The sequence below is a fragment of the Nerophis ophidion genome, linkage group LG24 (assembly GCF_033978795.1).
Source record: "Nerophis ophidion isolate RoL-2023_Sa linkage group LG24, RoL_Noph_v1.0, whole genome shotgun sequence".
Lineage (NCBI taxonomy): Eukaryota > Metazoa > Chordata > Actinopteri > Syngnathiformes > Syngnathidae > Nerophis > Nerophis ophidion.
In genome coordinates this window covers 42,189,866-42,214,370 of record NC_084634.1, presented here as the reverse complement: position 1 = coordinate 42,214,370, position 24,505 = coordinate 42,189,866, and the positions used below count along the sequence as shown (strand labels likewise).

The following is a 24,505-nucleotide window of genomic DNA, read 5'->3' as shown; positions in this document are numbered from 1 at the left end:
TACATGGGAAACACTGTGCCATACGTCTACATTCATACATGGGAAACACTGTGCCATACGTCTACATTCATACATGGGAAACACTGTGCCACACGTCTACATTCATACATGGGAAACACTGCGCCATACGTCTACATTCATACATGGGAAACACTGCGCCACACGTCTACATTCATACATGGGAAACACTGTGCCACACGTCTACATTCATACATGGGAAACACTGTGCCATACGTCTACATTCATACATGGGAAACACTGTGCCATACGTCTACATTCATACATGGGAAACACTGTGCCACACGTCTACATTCATACATGGGAAACACTGTGCCATACGTCTACATTCATACATGGGAAACACTGTGCCATACGTCTACATTCATACATGGGAAACACTGTGCCATACGTCTACATTCATACATGGGAAACACTGCGCCATACGTCTACATTCATACATGGGAAACACTGTGCCATACGTCTACATTCATACATGGGAAACACTGTGCCATACGTCTACATTCATACATGGGAAACACTGTGCCATACGTCTACATTCATAGATGGGAAACACTGTGCCATACGTCTACATTCATACATGGGAAACACTGTGCCATACGTCTACATTCATACATGGGAAACACTGTGCCATACGTCTACATTCATACATGGGAAACACTGTGCCATACGTCTACATTCATACATGGGAAACACTGTGCCATACGTCTACATTCATACATGGGAAACACTGTGCCATACGTCTACATTCATAGATGGGAAACACTGTGCCATACGTCTACATTCATACATGGGAAACACTGTGCCATACGTCTACATTCATACATGGGAAACACTGTGCCATACGTCTACATTCACACATGGGAAACACTGTGCCACACGTCTACATTCATACATGGGAAACACTGTGCCATACGTCTACATTCATACATGGGAAACACTGCGCCATACGTCTACATTCATAGATGGGAAACACTGTGCCATACGTCTACATTCATACATGGGAAACACTGTGCCATACGTCTACATTCATACATGGGAAACACTGTGCCATACGTCTACATTCATACATGGGAAACACTGTGCCATACGTCTACATTCATACATGGGAAACACTGCGCCATACGTCTACATTCATAGATGGGAAACACTGTGCCATACGTCTACATTCATACATGGGAAACACTGTGCCATACGTCTACATTCATACATGGGAAACACTGTGCCATACGTCTACATTCATACATGGGAAACACTGTGCCATACGTCTACATTCATACATGGGAAACACTGTGCCATACGTCTACATTCATACATGGGAAACACTGTGCCATACGTCTACATTCATAGATGGGAAACACTGTGCCATACGTCTACATTCATACATGGGAAACACTGTGCCATACGTCTACATTCATACATGGGAAACACTGTGCCATACGTCTACATTCATACATGGGAAACACTGTGCCATACGTCTACATTCATACATGGGAAACACTGTGCCATACGTCTACATTCATACATGGGAAACACTGTGCCATACGTCTACATTCATACATGGGAAACACTGTGCCATACGTCTACATTCATACATGGGAAACACTGTGCCATACGTCTACATTCATACATGGGAAACACTGTGCCATACGTCTACATTCATACATGGGAAACACTGTGCCATACGTCTACATTCATACATGGGAAACACTGTGCCATACGTCTACATTCATACATGGGAAACACTGTGCCATACGTCTACATTCATACATGGGAAACACTGTGCCATACGTCTACATTCATACATGGGAAACACTGTGCCATACGTCTACATTCATAGATGGGAAACACTGTGCCATACGTCTACATTCATACATGGGAAACACTGTGCCATACGTCTACATTCATACATGGGAAACACTGTGCCATACGTCTACATTCACACATGGGAAACACTGTGCCACACGTCTACATTCATACATGGGAAACACTGTGCCATACGTCTACATTCATACATGGGAAACACTGCGCCATACGTCTACATTCATAGATGGGAAACACTGTGCCATACGTCTACATTCATACATGGGAAACACTGTGCCATACGTCTACATTCATACATGGGAAACACTGTGCCATACGTCTACATTCATACATGGGAAACACTGTGCCATACGTCTACATTCATACATGGGAAACACTGTGCCATACGTCTACATTCATACATGGGAAACACTGTGCCATACGTCTACATTCATACATGGGAAACACTGCGCCATACGTCTACATTCATAGATGGGAAACACTGTGCCATACGTCTACATTCATACATGGGAAACACTGTGCCATACGTCTACATTCATACATGGGAAACACTGTGCCATACGTCTACATTCATACATGGGAAACACTGTGCCATACGTCTACATTCATACATGGGAAACACTGTGCCATACGTCTACATTCATACATGGGAAACACTGTGCCATACGTCTACATTCATAGATGGGAAACACTGTGCCATACGTCTACATTCATACATGGGAAACACTGTGCCATACGTCTACATTCATACATGGGAAACACTGTGCCATACGTCTACATTCATACATGGGAAACACTGTGCCATACGTCTACATTCATACATGGGAAACACTGCGCCATACGTCTACGGAGAGTGCTCACGCAGGGAGGAGGAACACATGGTATGAACAGGAGGCGCAAGACATGAAATACTCTTTTTTTTTTTGCGGTCATAATGAAATATTCCGATTATGATTACATTTCGATTAATCCTGCAGCCCTCCCTCGTTGTAATCAATGGCTTGTAATATGTGTATATGCCAATTTAGAATGCTGGCAAGCGTAATCCCTGGTTCATAGTCAAACTAACTGCCTTCCATTCTAATCCATACATCAAAAAGAGTTTACTTGAAAGCAAAGCTTGGTATCTTAACTACATTTCCTAGTAGCTTGTCTACTTTTCAAACAAGTAGCAATTTCTGTAGCTAAGCTATTTTTAGACCCTTGTAGCTGAAAACTAAGCTACATGCTACAAAATAAGCAAGAGGGAGAAGAGAAAGAAAAGAAGTGGACTACTGTAACTCCACAGGCAGAGGACAAACTATATGGGAAACATCAACGATGATTGGTTGGTTTATGTATAAGAACATCCATGCTTGGTTGGTTGTTTACGATGATGAGTTACCATTGGTTAGGATTAGGGCAAAAAACATTAGGGACAGGCCAATCAGAGGCCAGGTAGGGCGGGTGATGAAACCAGAAAGGGAAATCACAACAGACATCCCAAATGACGACGAGAAAGTCAGAGAAGAGAAAAGTTAATTTTCAAGCGAAATGTACGCCGAAATGAGGAAGATTAAGTCAAGTCACTTACTTGGCGCTGACCACAGAACCCTACATGTGTAACAGTCCATTACATCGTCGACTGAGAAATAAAAAGTGCGTGCCTGTAAATGTATTGTTTTTATAATAAGTTTGATACATTTTGTATTATCATTTTCACAGTTATGTTATTTATTTCATGCAGAAAGAATATTCTTCTATTTTATGAATACCTTTTTCCACGTTATTTATGTTATGTAATTCTATGCTACTCCAAACCCTTCATTGTCTGTGCTGTTAACACCCATAACGGGGTTAGTCTGTTTACAGTACAGTTGTCATTCGGTTCGATTTCAGTGAAATTGGCTGAAAAATTAATATCTTTATATCAATATTTTCACCGGAAAATATATCGAGATATATATATCGAGTTTCCAGTTTAAGTAAAAATATATCTAGATATACTTTTTTGTCCAAACAGCCCAGCCCTTGCACTGACTGATTTCCACTCATCTTCAATCAATCAATCAATGTTTACTTATATCTTGACAGTGAACACACTCCAAAGTCAACATAATGCATGTGAAAATTAGCCAACCGTCGTCGCGTGCGGGTGTTTTGATTCAGTGGCACAAAGAGAACAGTTGTTGAAGCATTTAAATCTGTGTTTAGCAGAAAGGAGGAACTGTTGTCAAGTAACTGTTGTCAGACTGTTGTCATGTGAAGGTCGGCCTAAATTCCACATTCCTTTCTCCTCAGCTTCTCAAGCAGCTACTTCTTGCTCCAAGAGGAACATTCCAGCAAAATAGACATTCATTCAGTAAGAGTCGAAGATGTTTCTTCACAAAGTGTCACTGCTAACTGAATAAACATACGCTTAATGAAATTGGGGACAGTTCCGATCATTACTGAACACAACTGCCATCATTTGAAGGAGGTGGCTACTGTGCTCCATGATTGTAAATGATGCACTGAAAAAAGTCCTTGAGAACAAAGACTGAACCAATTTGCATCCATGAAATCTGACCTTATCAGGCTTTCCCAGTGTACACATGGAACACACACTCTTCAAGGAAGGGCTGTACCACTCTGTACCAAGCAAAGCCAAAACAACCCAGACATGTTGTCTAGAACAGAGTGCTTCTCACTGAGGGCCACGTCGCAGTTATGGTGGGCCCGCTTCTAACAGTGAATACTATTATTACAACATTTCTTATGCATTTTATTAGTAGATTATTTGAAAACTAAAATGTAAAAAAAAAATATGGTGGGTTGCAATGATTTCACCTCCAAATGTAGTGTCTATTACTGTGAATGGAAAAACAGTAATAAAAATAATAATGGATTAGATCTATATAGCACTTTTCTAGACACACAAAGCGCTTCACAGAGAAGTGAGTACTGCTGTTTTTATGGGGGGAAAAAAGGCAGCTCTGGTGCCAAAATTTTACTGTAAAATTGCAGTGTTTTTTTTATTTACATTGAAAAAACAAATACCACACATTTAAGTATCAATCCGACACCAAGTAGTTACAGGATCATACATCGGTCATATTCAAAGTCCTCATGTGTCCAGGGACATATTTCCTTACTTTATAAAGATAATATACATTTAAAAAAAACAAAAAGGATTTTGTGAGGCTAAAAAATATGGATGTAATCATAGTAGTGTTGACTACATATGCTACTGTAGTTGGTATCATTACAGTGGATGTCAGGTGTAGGTCCACCCATGGCGTTTGTTTACATTGTGACGGCGGTGAGTTATTGTATCCTCCTATGCTGTGTAGCGAAGCATGTTTAGATATTCCTCCTCCTCCAGTGATACTGGTACTTGTAAAAAATGTACTTTTTTTGTCACCATGGATTAGAGATTTACAAGTAGCTTAAACACTGTGGATGGATGTTAGCCGCTAGCTAGCTTGTCATGTGTTAAAGCAGCTCTTCCAGAGGGTGTTTCAGTGTTATAACTTCACCTTAATCGTGACTTTTTACACCAAAATGCATCCATTCTCCCTTATCTGTCTACACACTGTCTGCTTGTAAGTACTCTGTGTGTGTGTGCTGCCCAACATGCTCCTCTGCTCCTACAACCAGCAATGTCACCACGTGAAGATGCACCGTCATGCCCGGGGGGATTGGCGGTATTGTACCGAATATGATTCATTAGTATCGCTATACTATACTAGTATCAGTATACCGTACAACCATTTTGGACAGCACAGAAAATGTAATTAAAATGCAATTTAAAAAAAGATTTCTATTATTAAACAAATGAACATTTATCAACACATGACAACACACAAAAGTACTGAAAACCGCCATCGCTAAGTACCGCTATCAATTCCTAGGTACCATATCGGTTCAAATGTGAAGGGTACCCATACCTAGTTGCAGGTGATTTGGGTGTCATAGACAGCTGAAAAATATTGACACAAACATGCACGGTGAGCCTAGTGTAATGTGAGCACTCCTCCGCAGCCATCATCTTTCAAAAGAGCAACAACAAAAAAAGGTCAAAATAAACAAGTGCCTACAATAATAGTAATAAAAACACTCAGTCCGACACTGATTTGGTGGGACACACTGTACTGGTTGGTCTGTGGCCTACTTGTGTGTCCCTCTCAGGTCACAGAGACAGAGTTCCAGGATGACGGAACATTCCACAGAACAGAGGATGTGTGTATGTTGCTGGCCAGTGACCCGAGTGCTTGTTCTCACTCGCTTAATAAGTATCCATAAATATTAGCCTGGGCCTCATCACCACATAGTAGGCTAGGAGAAGATCAAGTCAGTTGTAAATACTATAGGATGGTCTAACAAAACCCAAATCCTTCATTATCATTACACTTAGACTTCCTTTATTGGCATTCAAATTTGGACTTTGCAGTACAGATAAAAAGGACATTGTGTAGAGAGTCTGCTGGGAAACATGGAGGGGTTCATAAAGGAAATGGTGGTGTTTTCAATTTCATGTGCCAAAAAAAAAGAGATGATATTTTGCAGCAGATAATATGGATGAACTCTAATATTTTAATAGATGGAAAGCCGTTCTTTTGGAAAAATATGTTTGAAAGAGGAATAATTTTTGTCAATGATATTATCAATGAGAATGGTAAAATGATGAAGTATGATGAATTTAGAACTATGCTTGTTCAAGCTTTTCTTTTAATCAACTAACTGGAGGAATTAGGAAAAGATGGAAACAAATAATTAATTATGGAACTACTAAATTACTAGTTTGTAAACCTCTAATAAGAAATTCTAGTTGGCAAAAAGGAACTAAAATTAATAAAAAAATATATCATTTTTATTTAATAAAGAAATCTTTGAAGGCTGTCCCATATAACACATATGGAAAATGGGAGGACTTTTTGGACTGCCCCTTGCCGTGGGATGCCATGTTCAAACTAATCTACAAAACTACTATCGATGAGCAAAACCGTTATTTTCAAATGAAAATTATTTATAACTTCTTACCCACGGGGAAAATGTTAAAACTATGGAATATGACTGAGTCAGATGATTGCCGCTTTTGCTGTCAGGAATCTGAATCCACCCTGCATTTGTTTTGGTATTGTCATATTGTGTCTTCTTTTTGGGTGGAAGTTGAAAAAACGTGTTCAAGGATTGGTTTGTTTATGAAGCTTGATATAGTTTCTGTTATTTTAGGAGAGTTTATTGACAAGCATGACTTAGTCAATTAAATTATAGTACTTGGTAAAAGGTTTATTTTTAAGGCCAAAAATAGATATTCACTTAGTATTACTTTCTTTAAAACATTTATTCAGTATTTTTTAACTTTAGAAAGATACATGATTGACAACGATAATGATGCCCAAAAACATGAAAAAAGATGGGAAATCCTTAAAGGCTTATTATGAAAATGTAATAATGTTTATAGATATGCAACAACAGCAACATATATGTTATCTGTTGTTGTGTTCCCTATTTTTGAGTGTACAAAATGAAGGTGTGTGTTGCTGAGTCTGACTTGGACATAATATGGACTATACACAAATGCTTTTTATGAAAATGTCATTTTGTTTATAACTTATATGCAATCTGTTGTTTCCCTAATTTTTGTTGTTGTACATGGATGAGGGTGTGTGTTGTTGAGCCCACTTTGACATTGTCTGGACTGGACCTGGTTTTAAAAACCTTTTAGACAAGTCTAATTCTATTAACAACCTGGTCTGATGAAGATAAGGTTATTTTTTTTATAAAATAAAATGAGATTAAAAAAAAGGAAAACAATGACATTTTTGGGGATAAAAAAGAAAGTAAAATCATATAAAACAATTATATTAAAAATAGTAATTAATGATAGTGTTAGTGGACTGGTCATGTGTGTTTCAGGGACTGTGTCCCTTGCAGACTGTGTTATATATGTTGTGGGAACCAGCATTTTGGTAGCAGAAAGAAACAACCCTTTTTTGTGTGAGTGGGTGTGAATGGGGGAGGGAGGGGTTTTCTTTGGGGGGTTGATGCACTGATGGAAAGTGTATCTTGTGTGTTTTTGTGTTGATTTAATAAAAATAAAAAAAAGGACATTGTGTTGCATTGGCTCGGAGGGATGGACGGATGGATGAATACAGGAAAAGTAGTATCAAGGGCTCGAATTTAACCACGGCAACTGCGGCAAAAGCGCCCTCGTCATTTGCAGTAGGCCCTAAAAAAACTGCCTAACATCTGCGGCAAGAACATTCCGTGACCGCCCTTGACTTTTTACTTGTTAATGGACAAGGGATGGAACAGTAAATGGTATAATGATCATTTGCGATTAAATACCAGACGATTAGTATTACCGTCTAATTTTTTCAATTACCGAAAAACCGTCATTTATTAAAGCATTTTAGGTAACAGGAAGTCGGGCACATGCGCACTCGCGTCGTTTGGCTTGATAATCATGGCAGACTAACTACACAGACATCGCTCCAGTGATTTCCCTGGCAGTAATCAGAGCCAGGCGGGTGGTTTAACGTCATTTTCCCTTGCTTCCAGGCATGCGTTTAAGAGAGCTCTGCTGTGTTTAGATGGAGACAAGTGTGGACAATATTGTCCCCACACTAAAAGTATACAGCCAAGGAGAAAACTATTTGATGTTGCTTTTTTTTTCTCAATATAGCGTCCATCAGCTGCTGGGACTTGAGAGTTAATGATGTGAGGAAACATGCAGCAGGCGGTGTGTCGTGAACGTTGTCACACTTTGTTTATAAAGTCTTTACTACGTTTACTGGGATGTTCACTCCTTTTTTTTTTAACTGCAAACTGTATCAGTGTTCAAATAACACCAATACTAGCTCAAATGTTATGTCATCGCATTGAACTGAACGCAGGCTGTGAAGATTGTGTATTCGATGTGAGGGGTGTCACGCCGTTATTTTTGTCAGGCAAATTGTTGTAATGAACTACAAGGAGGCGTTGGAGAAGATCAAAGCTTGTTTATTAGATTGCATCTTCATTAGCCAAACTGCTTTGTGTTTTTATTTTGATATCAAAAAGTAAACACCCGATTTTTTATACATTACTTGTGCTTTTTTCATGTCACAAAGGTATTACTTCAAAAATCATTCATGTGACACAGCATTTTGTTAATGTTTTATTGTGTATAGTAAATTCCTATATGACATATTTCTGCTCAAACTCTTAATGGATCTGTCCTGATACATCATCTACATGTAAATAACTTTTAATTTTTTTATAATAATAAAAAAAAACTACCTTTCTCAAAATGTAAAAATGGAGATAAAGGCATCATGTAATGGCAAACAGCTGACAAGTTGATATTATCAAAGAATAAAACAAACTAATATTTGTCTTAAATATATGGATAAGGTTTATCTATAGCCTTTTTATTAGACATTAGAGATGACATGATGGTATTATGTTCACACCCCAACACTGACAATCAGTAATCATGATTTCAATATTGATAACAATAATCTTAATTATTACTTTGGCTGTAATTGGCAGGCCTTGATGAACACTAACCTGCTTTGGTGCCCTAAAATATGAGCCATTCTTTAAGGCAACACTTGCCTTGACCTTAAAATGTTCAAATTAGAGGCCTTAATATCCAAAAGTCTCCTGACTACTGCCAAGGTTCACTTTAGCAAGGCAGCAGACATAGACACGGTCAGCAAAGGGGTGCAGTTACCATTTTGCGTCATGATGTGCCTTTTAGTGTGTGATGGCGGTCTCTGTTTAAAGTAATCCATCCATCCATCCATCATCTTCCGCTTATCCGAGGTCGGGTCGCGGGGGCAGCAGCCTAAGCAGGGAAACCCAGACTTTCCTCTCCCCAGCCACTTCGTCTAGCTCTTCCCGGGGGATCCCGAGGCGTTCCCAGGCCAGCCGGGAGACATAGTCTTCCCAACGTGTCCTGGGTCTTCCCCGTGGCCTCCTACCGGTTGGACGTCCCCTTAACACCTCCCTAGGGAGGCGTTCGGGTGGCATCCTGACCAGATGCCCGAACCACCTCATCTGGCTCCTCTCGATGTGAAGGAGCAGCGGCTTTACTTTGAGTTCCTCCCGGATGGCAGAGCTTCTCACCCTATCTCTAAGGGAGAGCCCCGCCACCCGGTGGAGGAAACACATTTGGGCCGCTTGTACCCGTGATCTTATCCTTTCGGTCATGACCCAAAGCTCATGACCATAGGTGAGGATGGGAACGTAGATCGACCGGTAAATTGAGAGCTTTGCCTTCCGGCTCAGCTCCTTCTTCACCACAACGGATCGGTACAACGTCCGCAATACTGAAGACGCCGCACCGATCCGCCTGTCGATCTTACGATCCACTCTTCCCTCACTCGTGAACAAGACTCCTAGGTATTTGAACTCCTCCACTTGGGGCAGGGTCTCCTCCCCAACCCGGAGATGGCATTCCACCCTTTTCCGGGCGAGAACCATGGACTCGGACTTGGAGGTGCTGATTCTCATTCCGGTCGCTTCACACTCGGCTGCGAACCGATCCAGCGAGAGTTGAAGATCCCGGTCAGATGGAGCCATCAGGACCACATCATCTGCAAAAAGCAGAGACCTAATCCTGCGGTCACCAAACCGGAACCCCTCAATGCCTTGACTGCGCCTAGGAATTCTGTCCATAAAAGTTATGAACAGAATCGGTGACAAAGGACAGCCTTGGCGGAGTCCAACTCTCACTGGAAATGTGTCCGACTTAGTGCCGGCAATGCGGACCAAGCTCTGGCACTGATCATACAGGGAGCGGACCGCCACAATAAGACAGTCCGATACCCCATACTCTCTGAGCACTCCCCACAGGACTTCCCGAGGGACACGATCCAATGCCTTCTCCAAGTCCACAAAGCACATGTAGACTGGTTGGGCAAACTCCCATGCACCCTCAAGAACCCTGCCGAGAGTATAGAGCTGGTCCACAGTTCCACGACCAGGACGAAAACCACCCTGTTCCTCCTGAATCCGAGGTTCGACTATCCGACGTAGCCTCCTCTCCAGTACACCTGAATAAACCTTACCGGGAAGGCTGAGGAGTGTGATCCCACGATAGTTGGAACACACCCTCCGGTCCCCCTTCTTAAAGAGAGGAACCACCACCCCGGTCTGCCAATCCAGGGGTACCGCCCCCGATGTCCACGCGATGCTGCAAAGTTTAAAGTAATGTGAAACACAAATATACAGGAGAGTCTAAATAGAATTTCTTTATGAATTAAAAAATCTATTTTTCTTACCTGCTGGCTCCTACTTTTGTGTATTTGGGATCCCCATAAGACCCTTAAAGGGGACCTTTAACGAAGCTTGTCTTTTCTGCCTTATAAATGTTGTAACAATGTTGGATACTCGCAAAAGAAAACTCCAAAGCGTCTAATCATAACGCACAGTTTTGGACACCTGTCTGTGCTGGCGAGGGTTTGGTGTATTGTTTTCTAACAGCCGTCAGATCTACATATGTGGTCATTATACAAGCTGAAACATCTGCCGCTGGATTTTTCCATTCTCAGTGCATGCATTCTTGTTTGCATTTTATCTATAAAAGAAATAATATTAAATAAATATTCTCTGTGTTTATTTGTCCACAACAGTTGGACAAGGAAATTGGATTAGTGGCTGAATTTCAACAGGAAAAGAGCGCCACTGTGACATTAGCACTTGCTTTGAGGAAACACAAAAGAAGTAAGATCAATCTTTGCATACAATCCTGTATAATGACACAGACGTGCGACAAATGTGTGCATCTCTTTTTTCTTTTGATACAGTGCTGTATCGATCGGATTGGGCAGGTGTGCCTGATGTTGTGACCGGATGAATCTATGCACCGTTTATGAAGTTTATTTTTGACTGTTACTGGAAAAAAATAGCGGTGAAGTTTATATTGAAAACATTTATTTATCGTAAATATATCGTATATACTGTCAAAAGAAAAATGATTACCGTATTTTCCGGACCATAGGGCGCAGCAGATTATAAAGCACACTGCCGATGAATGGTATATTTTCAATCTTTTTTACATGTACAAACCCCGTTTCCATATGAGTTGGGAAATTGTGGCAGATGTAAATATAAACGGAATACAATGATTTGCGAATCCTTTTCAACCCATATTCAGTTGAATATGCTTCAAAGACAACATATTTTGATGTTCAAACTCATAAACTTTATTTTTTTTTGCAAATAATAATTAACTTAGAATTTCATGGCTGAAACACGTGCCAAAGTAGTTGGGAAAGGGCATGTTCACCACTGTGTTACATCACCTTTTCTTTTAACAACACTCAATAAACATTTGGGAACTGAGGAAACTAATTGTTGAAGCTTTGAAAGTGGAATTCTTTCCCATTCTTGTTTTATGTAGAGCTTCAGTCCTTCAACAGTCCGGGGTCTCCGCTGTCGTATTTTATGCTTCATAATGCGCCACACATTTTCCATGGGAGACAGGTCTGGACTGCAGGCGGGCTAGGAAAGTACCCACACTCTTTTTTGACGAAGCCACGCTGTTGTAACACATGCTGAATGTGGCTTGGCATTGTCTTGCTGAAATAAGCAGGGGCGTCCATGAAAAAGGCGGACCTTAGATGGCAGCATATGACAGCTCTAATGCGTTACGTTCTAACAATTTGTATGTTTTAACTGTTCCCCATGTACGGACTGAATTTGGCAAAAGAGCTTTTGGCATTGCTGCCCCTATGGCATGGAATGCATTGCAGACGAAACTGAAACTCACTGAACTAATTCCATTTGGAGCCTTCCGTTCTGACCTGAGGGACAGAGAGCAAGAGACTTTTGCTCAGTGCCTGTGTTTTTAAAAGGTGTAAATCTTTATTGTTTTACAGTTCTCTTTTATGTATTTTAAAATGTATGTCTTAATGTATCACTTTTTTGAAACTGCTCTGTGACATGTGCTGTTGACCTCTTGGCCAGGTCACCCTTGTGAAAGAGATCTTGATCTCAATGGGTTTCTTATCTGGTTAAATAAACGTTCTAAATATGTTGTTCCAAAACCTGCATGTACCTTTCAGCATTAATGGTGCCTTCACAGATGTGTAAGTTACCCATGCCTTGGGCACTAATGCACCCCCATACCATCACACATGCTGGCTTTTGAATTTTGCATGGATAACAGTCTGGATGGTTCGCTTCCCCTTTGGTCCGGATGACACTATGTCGAATATTTCCAAAATCAATTTGAAATGTGGACTCGTCAGACCACAGAACACTTTTCCACTTTGCATCAGTCCATCTTAGATGATCTCGGGCCCAGAGAAGCCAGCGGCGTTTCTGGATGTTGTTGATAAATGGCTTTCGCTTTGTATACTAACGCTTTAACTTGCACTTACAGATGTACCGACGAACTGTATTTCGTGACAGTGGTTCTCTGAAGTGTTCCTGAGCCCATGTGGTGATATCCTTTAGAGATTGATGTCGGTTTTTGAGACAGTGCCGTCTGAGGGATCGAAGGTCACGGTCATTCAATGTTGGGTTTCCGGCCATGCCGCTTACGTGGAGTGATTTCTCCAGATTCTCTGAACCTTTTGATGATATTATAGACCGTAGATGTTGAAATTCCTAGATTTCTTGCAATTGCACTTTGAGAAACGTTGTTCTTAAACTGTTTGACTATTTGCTCACGCAGTTGTGGACAAAGGGGTGTACTCGCCCCATCCTTTCTTGTGAAAAACTGAGCATTTTTTGGGAAGTAGTTTTTATACCCAATCATGGCACCCACCTGTTCCCAATTAGCCTGCAGACCTGTGGGATGTTCCACATAAGTGTTTGATGAGCATTCCTCAACTTTATCAGCATTTATTGCCACCTTTCCTAACTTCTTTGTCACGTGTAGCTGGCATCAAATTATAAAGTTAATGATTATTTGCAAAAAAAAAAGAAGTTTATTAGTTTGAACATCAAATATGTTGTCTTTGTAGCATATTCAACTGAATACGGGTTGAAAATGATTTGCAAATCATTGTATTTCGTTTATATTTACATCTAACACACTTTCCGAACTCGTTGGAAACAGGGTTTGTATAAGACGCAACGGATTATAAGGCACATTAAAGGAGTCATATTAATATGATTATTAAATACTTCCTTGTGGTCTGCATAACATGTAATGGTGCTTTTTTTGCTCAAAATTTTGCATAGACTTTCTGACAGTCTCTTCAGGATGCACTGTTTTGTTGCAGCGGTGTAGCGTGCAAGGACGGGAGTGGAAGAAGTGTCAAAAGTTGGAGCTAACTGTTTTATGACATTCACACTTTACTTCAAGCAGCATCTTCCCATTCGTGGCTCACTAGTGCAACAACAACACACGAAATGTGTCCTGTGACCGGAACTCTCTAATAAGAAAAGTTCCTTGGGTGAATAATGTCAACTCACTACACTGGTATGTTTAAGTGCTTCCATGGTGAGTTTACTGACAGATATAAGTGAGAACTTTACACTACTTTATATTAGAAATGGCAACAGCGGAGGATGAATGTCACATGACAAGAAGATAGAGAAAAGACTGTACAATTCCTCGCTGGGACGGGGGACGGGGGGTACTAGGATGACAGGGGATGCAAAACATTAACAGTGCAATACGTTTTTCATAACATGGTCACTACTGCCTACTTTGTCTTGTTATATTCTTATTTTACTGTTATATTGTTATTCCCATTGTTTTTATTCTTTTTGTAATATTTCTCTATTTTGTTTCCTTTTAAACCCCCATTATTTACTTTTTACTTTTTTCTTTAAATTGATCTCAACTCTGTACACTGCTGCTGGAATTTTAATTTTCCTGAAGGAACTCTCCTGAAGGAATCAATAAAGTACTATCTATCTATCTATCTATCTAAAAAGAAGAAGCTTTTTAACTACGATCTCCGCACAAACTAAAAAGGCGGACGTGCATAATTTTTCAGGATTTACTGTATGCAGATCCCAAATACACATCAGCAGGTACCAGAAGGTAAGAAAAGTGGCTTTTGCATAATATTGTGAAACAAAACAGCAGATAATGTCTTACCTTATACACACAGCATAATAATACTCCTTTGTTGAAGCACAGTATACAATCCATCAAGCGGTGTGGCTTCATAGCTTACCAAAGTTCTACTAAAACATTTTGACAGATTTTTGAGCCCCGTGTGTAATGTTCTATATTTTTAATGAAACATATAAAATGTTTGTGCTGTTTACTTGAGTCCTATTGCCATCATAGTGCAGTCTACACATATCTCTTGTGTGTGACTGCCATCTTCGCTTCTTGGGCTCGCCATGACCAAAACACGCGGTAGTCCTACTACTGCAAATGCAGTATTTGTGATCAATAAAACTTTAGGTGAATCAAAATTTAAGAAATTGTACCTGAAAGTGCATTACTTTGAAGTTGATTATTAATCAATCATTTGACCTGGCAAATAAACAAAACAAAACACCAGCCGAAATTGATAATCTGTGTCCGGGAGATGCGTGGACTTCTGGAATTTTGTGTCCTTTCTTATTTCAATGTGTAAAAAGACACAAAAAGTGTGTTAACGCCAACACTCTTCCCAAATTTTTCCATTTTAAATCACTTTTTCACTATCACTCGGGCGCACGAAAGAGCGGAATGCGGCTCGAGAGCCACGGGTTGCTGACCCCCGTCATAAAGTACATCAGAAATAAATATAAACAACTCTTAATAATTAACAAAGAACTTTTGTTCATCATGCTCTGCTTTCAAGCACTCTTTTCCAGCACTTTGACTCAGCTCCAGTCAAACTTCACACATACACTTTGGCTTGATTTAAAGGCCAACTGAAATTAGATTCTCTTATTTAAACTGGGACAGCAGCAAAAGTTTTTTTTAAAAGAATAATGTACAAGCTACAAAATAAGCAAGAGGGAGAAGAGAAAGAAAAGAAGTGGACTAATGTAACTCCACAGGCAGAGGACAAACTATATGGGAAACATCAACGATGATTGGTTGGTTTATGTATAAGAACATCCATGCTTGGTTGGTTGTTTACGATGATGAGTTACCATTGGTTAGGATTAGGGCAAAAAACATTAGGGACAGGCCAATCAGAGGCCAGGTAGGGCGGGTGATGAAACCAGAAAGGGAAATCACAACAGACATCCCAAATAACGACGAGAGAGTCAGAGAAGAGAAAAGGGAATTTTCAAGCAAAATGTACGCCCAAGTGAGGAAGATTAAATCATTAAGCCTACTGAAATGAGATGTTCTTATTCAAACGGGGATAGCAGGTCCATTCTATGTGTCATACTTCATCATTTCGTGATATTTGCCATATTTTTGCTGAAAGGATTTAGTAAAGAACATAGACCATAAAGTTGGCAACTTTTGGTCGCTAATAAAAAAGCCTTGCCTGTACCGGAAGTAGCAGACGATGTGCGTGTGACGTCACGGGTTGTGGAGCTCCTCACATCCGAACATTGTTTACAATCATGGCCACCAGCAGCGAGACCGATTCGGACGGAGAAAGTGACAATTTCCTTATTAATTTGAGCGAGGATGAAAGATTCATGGATGAGGAAAGTGAGAGTGATGGACTAGAAATAAAAAAATTATATATATATATTTTTTTTAAACAGCCGAAAGCAGTGGGAGCGATTCAGATATTAGACACATTTACCAGGATAATTCTGGAAAATCCCTTATCTACTTATTGTGTTAATAGTGTTTTAGTGAGATTATATAGTCGTACCTGAAAGTAGAAGTAGTGTGGCCACGGCTGTGGTGACTGCCAGTGTCTCTGAGGGAAGCCACAGAGGAGGCAAGAGAGTCGCAGCTGCCTCTTTGACAGGTGCTGGAGGAACGACGCAAGCTCCGCTCATGTTTACGGTAAGAGTCGACGTATTACCACAATTTTTTCACCGAAACCTGCCGGTTGACATGTGGTAGAGAACCATGTTCGCTTGACCGCTCTGTTCCATATTAAAGCTTCACCGTCATCTTTAAGGAATGTAAACAAAGAAACACCGGCTGTGTTTGTGTTGCTACAGCCGGCTGCAATACACCCTGTTTCCACCAACTGCTTTCTTCTTTGTAGTCTCCATTATTAATTGAACAAATTGCAAAAGATTCAGCAACACAGATGTCCAGAATACTGTGTAAATATGTGATTATTGCAGACTACTTATAGCTGGGATCGAACTGGAAAAATATGTCCGCTACAACCCGAGACGTCACGCGCACACGTCATCATACGCGTCATCACACTGACGTTTTCAACAGGATACCTTGCCCGAAATTTCAAATTGCAATTTAGTAAAGTAAAGCGGCCGTATTGGCATGTGTTGCAATGTTAATATTTCGTCATTGATATATAAACTATCAGACTGCGTGGTGGCTAGTAGTGGCTTTCAGTAGGCCTTTGAACATTGAACTTTGAACATTGAACGTTGAACATTAAACGTTGACCATTGAACGTTGACCATTAATCGGTGACCATTGAACGTTAAACATTAAACGGTGAACATTGAACGTTAAACATTGAACGTTAAACGTTAAACATTGAACGGTGAACATTGAACGTTAAACATTGAACGTTAAACATTGAACATTAAACGTTGAACATTAAACCTTGAAAATTGAACGTTAAACGTTGACCATTAAACGTTGAACATACAACGTTGACCAATAATCGGTGAACATTGAACGTTGACCATTGAACGTTAAACGTTGACCATTTAACATTGAACATTGAACGTTGACCATTAATTGGTGAACATCTAACGTTAAACGTTGAACATTGAACGTTGACCATTGACCATTAATCGGTGAACATTGAACGTTGAACATTGAACGTTAAACGTTGAACGTTAAACGTTAAACGAACATCAAACGTTGAACATTAAACGTTGACCATTGAATGTTAAACGTTGACCATTAAACGTTGAACATTGAACGTTAAACGTTGAACGTTAAACGAACATCAAACGTTGAACATTGAGCGTTGACCATTGAATGTTAAATGTTGACCGTTAAACGTTGAACATTGAACGTTGACCATTAATCGGTGAACATTGAACGTTAAACGGTGACCATTAAACAGTGAACATTGAACGTTAAACGTTGAACATTAAACGTTGAACATTAAACGTTGACCATTGAATGTTAAATGTTGACCGTTAAACGTTGAACATTGAACGTTGACCATTAATCGATGAACATTGAACGTTAAACGTTGAACATTAAACGTTGAACATTAAACGTTGAACATTGAACGTTGACCATTAATCGGTGAACATTGAACGTTAAACGTTGACCATTAAACAGTGAACATTGAACGTTAAACGTTGAACATTAAACAGTGAACATTGAACGTTAAACGTTGAACATTAGACAGTGAACATTGAACGTTAACGTTGACCATTAAACAGTGAACATTGAATGTGAAACGTTGACCATTAAACAGTGAACATTGAATGTGAAACGTTGAACATTAAACAGTGAACATTGAACGTTAAACATTGACCATTAAACAGTGAACATTGAACGTTAAACGTTGAACATTAAACAGTGAACATTGAACGTTAAACATTGACCATTAAACAGTGAACATTGAACGTTAAACGTTGAACATTAAACATTGACCATTAAACGTTGACCATTAAACAGTGAACATTGAACGTTAAACGTTGAACATTAAACATTGACCATTAAACGGTGAACATTGAACATTAAACGTTAAACGTTGAACATTGACCATTAAACAATGAACATTGAACGTTAAACGTTGAACATGAAACGTTGAACATTGAACGTTGACCATTAAACAGTGAACATTGAACGTTAAACATTGAACATTAAACAGTGAACATTAAACGTTAAACGTTGAACATTAAACAGTGAACATTGAATGTGAAACGTTGACCATTAAACAGTGAACATTGAATGTGAAACGTTGAACATTAAACAGTGAACATTGAACGTTAAACATTGACCATTAAACAGTGAACATTGAACGTTAAACGTTGAACATTAAACAGTGAACATTGAACGTTAAACATTGACCATTAAACAGTGAACATTGAACGTTAAACGTTGAACATTAAACATTGACCATTAAACGTTGACCATTAAACAGTGAACATTGAACGTTAAACGTTGAACATTAAACATTGACCATTAAACGGTGAACATTGAACATTAAACGTTAAACGTTGAACATTGACCATTAAACAATGAACATTGAACGTTAAACGTTGAACATGAAACGTTGAACATTGAACGTTGACCATTAAACAGTGAACATTGAACGTTAAACATTGAACATTAAACAGTGAACATTAAACGTTAAACGTTGAACATTAAACAGTGAACATTGAACGTTAAACGTTGACCATTAAACAGTGAACATTGAATGTGAAACGATGAACATTAAACGTTGAACATTAATCGGTGAACATTGAACGTTAAACGTTGAACATTAAACGTTGAACATTGACCATTGAAGGTTAAAGGTGTTTCTCGGGTTAGCTAACAAAGGGTTAATACAAAGAAGTGTTTGATTCATCAGTTTCAGTATGGATGTAACTTATTACTACTAATGAAGCTTTTTTTCTCCCCCAAAAGTGTTCTTTCTACGTGACAAGATAGAAGCTTCTAGTCGTCTTCTTGCACGGCTAATGTTGGCACCGGACTAGCTAGCTGGCTGACTTCCGGTGGCACCTGTTGATAACAAAGACACTGAGAAGAAAGAGACTAGTAACTCACGCTGCTCCCGGGGCGTCCGCGGCCTGACCAAGAGGCTTAAATCCCGCCGACCGTAGTTCCGTCTGATGGAGATATTTGACGGGGTTGAGTCTTGCCAAGTTTGTGGTTGCTCGGAAGTCGCTCTGTCATCTCATGTCCACAGCAGATCTGCCAGGGGGGCGGGGACAAAGCGCGCCCAACCAAATGCAACAACGACGATGATTGGACGAGCTGAGAAGAGGAATCTCGCTTTGACCAATCGGGCGCGGGCTCTTAGCACATAAAGGTCGATGATTGTATCGTCAAACAAAATACGGAAGCAGTAAACTTCATATACAAATATTCAAGAGACCGTTAAATTTGAAATTAGATCAAAAAATATCTGAAAACTTGTTTGCGTACAACAAAAAACATACAACAGTACCCATGTTTACATTAAATTAAGTTTAAAAAAAAACGTTGGCTTCCTCGCTGGTTAACTATTGCAGAGATATATGTCTGCTCGCTCACGATCGCCCTCTACACCCAAAGAGTTTAACAACAACATTTGGATTTTCTGCCTGCAATTTCACTCAATGGTCACGTGACCACATAGTGCGGTCATCACGTGACCACAAAGTGCGATCATCACGTGACCACACTTTCTTCTGCTGGCTCGTCCTGCAATGTTGTTTTTCCTCATATTTACAGGTTTAAAGTATAATATATTGTTGAAATATTTTATTTTTTCAAATGCTTCCGCCCGATTGTAGCTGAGATAGGCACCAGCGCCCCCAGTGACCCCAAAGTGAATAAGCGGTAGAATGGATGGATGGATGGATGGATGAATGCAATATTGGGCAGAAAAAGTTTTTTTTAAAGAATAATGTAGACATTTTTTTTAACAAAAAATATTAAGAGAAAAACTTTTTTGTTTTTGATTAAAAAAACAACTATGACATTTTGCATGATTGGAGACAAATATGTTGGGGAAAAATATTATTATTGTTATTATTTTTTAATGTAGCAATATTGTGAGAGAATGGTGTCGTACAATATTCTTTAGTAAGTTTCTGTTATTTTAGAAGACAAAACATATAGAATTCAGTAAAAGTTAGTACCATTGTGAGAACAAGGAACATTTTAAGACAAATGTTGAAATTTTATAAGAAAAAAAGGATGCCATTTTACAAACTTAAAGTCAAATATATTGTGAAATATGAAAAAATGAAATATTGTGATTAAAAAGGTATCTTATGAAAAATGTGTCGAAATATTTTGGGTCAATATTTTAAGAAAAAAGTTGAGATTTTTCAAATAAAAAAGTATGTTGCTTTACATGACTTAAGTCAAATATATCGTGAAAACATGTTTTAAAAAAGAAAAAGAAAAAAAGAAGTAATATTGTGAGAAAAAGTTGTAAAAACTTATTGGGGAATATTTACAGGACTAAAGCCAAATATACTGTAAACAAAATATGTTTTTATAATAAAAAGTTGTTTTTGCATGAATTTTGTAGAAATATTTTAAAAACAAATATTTTTTAAAGAAAAACTACGCCATTGTACATGATTGAAGTCGAATATATTGGGGCAAAAGTTGCTTTAATTGTAAGAAAAAGTCATACAATAATTGTATTTTTCCGAGAACATGTTTATATTATACGATACAAAATGTATGTAATTTACAATATTAAAGTAAAATAGATAATAAAAAAATGTCCTTTTTTATTTGGAAAAAAAGTTAGTAATATTGTGAGAAAAAGTTCTCATTGTACTATAATTATGTCGGAATATTTTGAGGGAAAAAATATAAGAAAGAAAGATGCTATTTTATAGGATTAACGTCAAATGTACTGTCTTTTTTATTATTATTTTTGTCTTTTTACAAAAACGCAATATTGTGGGAAAAACGTGTTTTTTTATGAGAATTATCTGTAAATATTTGGGACAAAAACATGTTTGTTTTTTAAAGAAAAGTTACGCCATTTTACATGATTGAAGTCAAATTGATTGGGGAAAAGGTCATAATTACAAAAAAAGTTTCAATATTTTGAGAAAAAATGTCCCAAAAATTATGTTTTGTGATTTTCTGAAAGAAAAAATTACAAAACAAAATTACAATATTCTCATTATACAATAATTATATCGGAATATTTACAGAAAAAAATAAAACATATACAAAAAGATATACATGCCATTTTACAGGATTAATGTCAAATACATTGTGAAAAAGTATTCTTTTTTTCTTTAGAAAAACGCAATATTGTGTGAAAAAATGTATATTATAAGAATTGTGTGGAAATATTTTAAGAAAAAACGTATGGTTTTTGTTTTGTTTTTAAAGAAAAGAACCATGCCGTTTTTTATTACTGAAATCAAATATATTGTGGAAAATGTAATCATTCTTTTTGAAAAAAGTAGAAATATTGTGAGAAAAAATTGGCGTATAATAATTTTTGAGCAATTTTTTAGAAGAAAAGTTACAAGAATATAAGTCAAATATATTCTGACATAACTTTACTTCGAAAAACATAGAAATATTGTGAGGAAAAAGCTCTCATTGTACAAGAATTATCTTGGAATATTTTGAAAAGAAAAAATTATGCTGTTTTATGGTATTAATGTCAAATCTACTTTTTTAGAAAAATGCAATATTGTGTAAAAAAGGTGTTTTACAAAAATTGTGGAGAAATACTTTAAGAAAAAATATTTTGAGAAAAAAGTAGTTTTTTAAGAAAAACGGTACCATTTTATATGATTAAGGTCAAATATATTGAGGAAAAAGTAGTAATTAAAAAAAGTTGCAATATTGTGAGAAAAAGTTTTCATACAAAATTTGTTTGTAATTTCCTGAGTAAAAAATATTATCTTACAAGAGAAACATGAAGTAATTTTACATTAAAGTCAAATATGTTATGAAAAAAAAAACGTCTTCAGAAAAAAGTTGTCAGGCTTGTCACTGACACGTTGCTTATGTTTTACTTTTTCCTCTGTGTTTGTGTTTGATTTCCTGTCAGCGCTCTTCTTTTGGATCAGTTTCCTGCTCGTCTCCTTGAGTGCTCTTTTCCCTCACCTGTCCCTGAGTGGCAGTCTGGCCAATCAGGCCACTATTTACACCTGCCTCACCCTCCAGTCAGGGCTGGAGTATTGGAGCTGTAAGCTGTTTGCAGCTTCTTCCTCCTTTCCTGTTCCCTGTTTCCAGTTTGCCTGTTCCTGCTTTGGATTTTGCCTGAATTTTGGACATGAAATCATGTTTTCCTGCACCAAGCCTGCCATCTCTGCATCTTGGGCTTCGTCACCACCAACACGTGACACAAGTGGGAATAATGTTGGGAGGGAAAAAATCTCGTCGTACAATAATTACTGTATGTCGGAATAGTTTCAGAAACAAATATTATGCCATTTTACAGGATTAAAGTCAAATATATTGTGAACAGCTATTTTGTTTGGGTTTTTTTTAGAGAAAAAACCCAGTATTGTGTGAAAAATGTATCTTACATGAATTGTGTAGAATTTTTTTGGAAAAAAGAAGACATTTAAAAAAAAAAAAGAAAATAGTATTCCCTTTTACATGACCAAAGTTAAAGTTATCTTGAAAAACATTGTTTTTAGAAAAAAGTTGCAATACTGTGACGAAAAGTTTTCATAAAAAAATTGTTAAAAGTATTCTGAGGATTTTTATTTGATTTTATATGTCGTTTTGCAAGATTCAAGTCAAACATATTATGGGAAAAAACTCTGGGAGGTTAATGAACAAATATTCATAATTATTTTCTGGTTTTATTATTGGTGTTTTCCATCATGACATGTGAGGCAGAACCCAACCTGCTTACTTACTTGCTTACCTTCACCGCTGCTTACTTGCTTACCTTCACCGCTGCTTACTTGCTTACCTTCACCGCTGCTTACTTGCTGCATGTTCTTCAAACGGCCTTTCAATAATAACCAATACATTTTCTTTGATAATTTTTCAGTGTTGACTTTAATATATATATATACATGTCTATACCTGACCATATATATATTGGTTAGCTCAACGTACATCATAGAACAAACATAACATTTAATGATATTGTTACGTGTATAATATTTATATCACAATATGCTTTATATTACATCAGTCTGTCTTTAATATTGGACTCATTGACTTCATAATAAGCAAAATAAAAATGAAGATTAACAACAAATTGGGTGGAAAGAAAAGAGGCCGAGACAGCAGGTGCAGAATAATCAGGTGAATTGTTTTAATTCTTCTTCAGTTTCAATCATTTTATCACAGAAAAAACATCCTTTACATGATATTTTGTACAGTTGCAGTAAAATACGATGTCATTGCTTCCATTGCTGGTCAGAGTTTAGTTTCTAGTGTGTGCAATGTGACACTGGTTTCACTCCAGTGTGAAGAGTCACTAAGTAAAAGGCAGTAAACACCTGCGTCTTCAGACTCAATCTGGCTTTCATTTGCCCTGGAAGAGCTCTTTATATATATATATACATACATATATATATATATATATATATATATGTATGTATGTATGTGTGTGTGTGTGTGTGTGTGTGTATAGCACACAACTATGCAGCAAAATAAAGTGAGGTGTTCTTCTATCAAGTGTATGACATGAATGCAGATGAGCCACAAATATGATTCATGATGATGCATTTCTAATAAATATATTTGTATAAACAGATATATAAGATGTTATATAATTCCCTTAAAAGGGAAACTGCACTTTTTTAGATGTTTGACTATTCTTCCCAATGTGTTTGAGACAAGAACATGACTTCTCTTCTTTGTGCATTCTACATCAAAAACTAAGGCTAGCAATAGGTGGCTAACAATGGAGATAGTGGCAATTCCATGGATTCCACCTATAAAGCCCTCTAAAAAAATCCCCAAATATATGCTGTAAGTACAGTATATACCGTATGAAATGTAGTAATATTTCTAATACTGCATTTTGGACATTGATTATTTCCGCCCTGACATTGGCTA

General features: G+C 37.9%; 1 protein-coding gene across 2 annotated transcripts in view; it reads right to left on the bottom strand.

The window, feature by feature from the left end:
- Nucleotides 1-19,720, bottom strand: part of LOC133542571 (protein PALS1-like) — a 99,731-nt gene extending 80,011 nt beyond the window's left edge. For both annotated transcript variants that reach the window (XM_061886836.1, XM_061886837.1), the window contains exon 1: nt 19,553-19,720. The gene's annotated coding sequence lies outside the window, so the exon portion shown is untranslated. The remainder of the gene's footprint in view (nt 1-19,552) is intronic.
- Between the last annotated feature and the right edge of the window lie 4,785 nt (nt 19,721-24,505).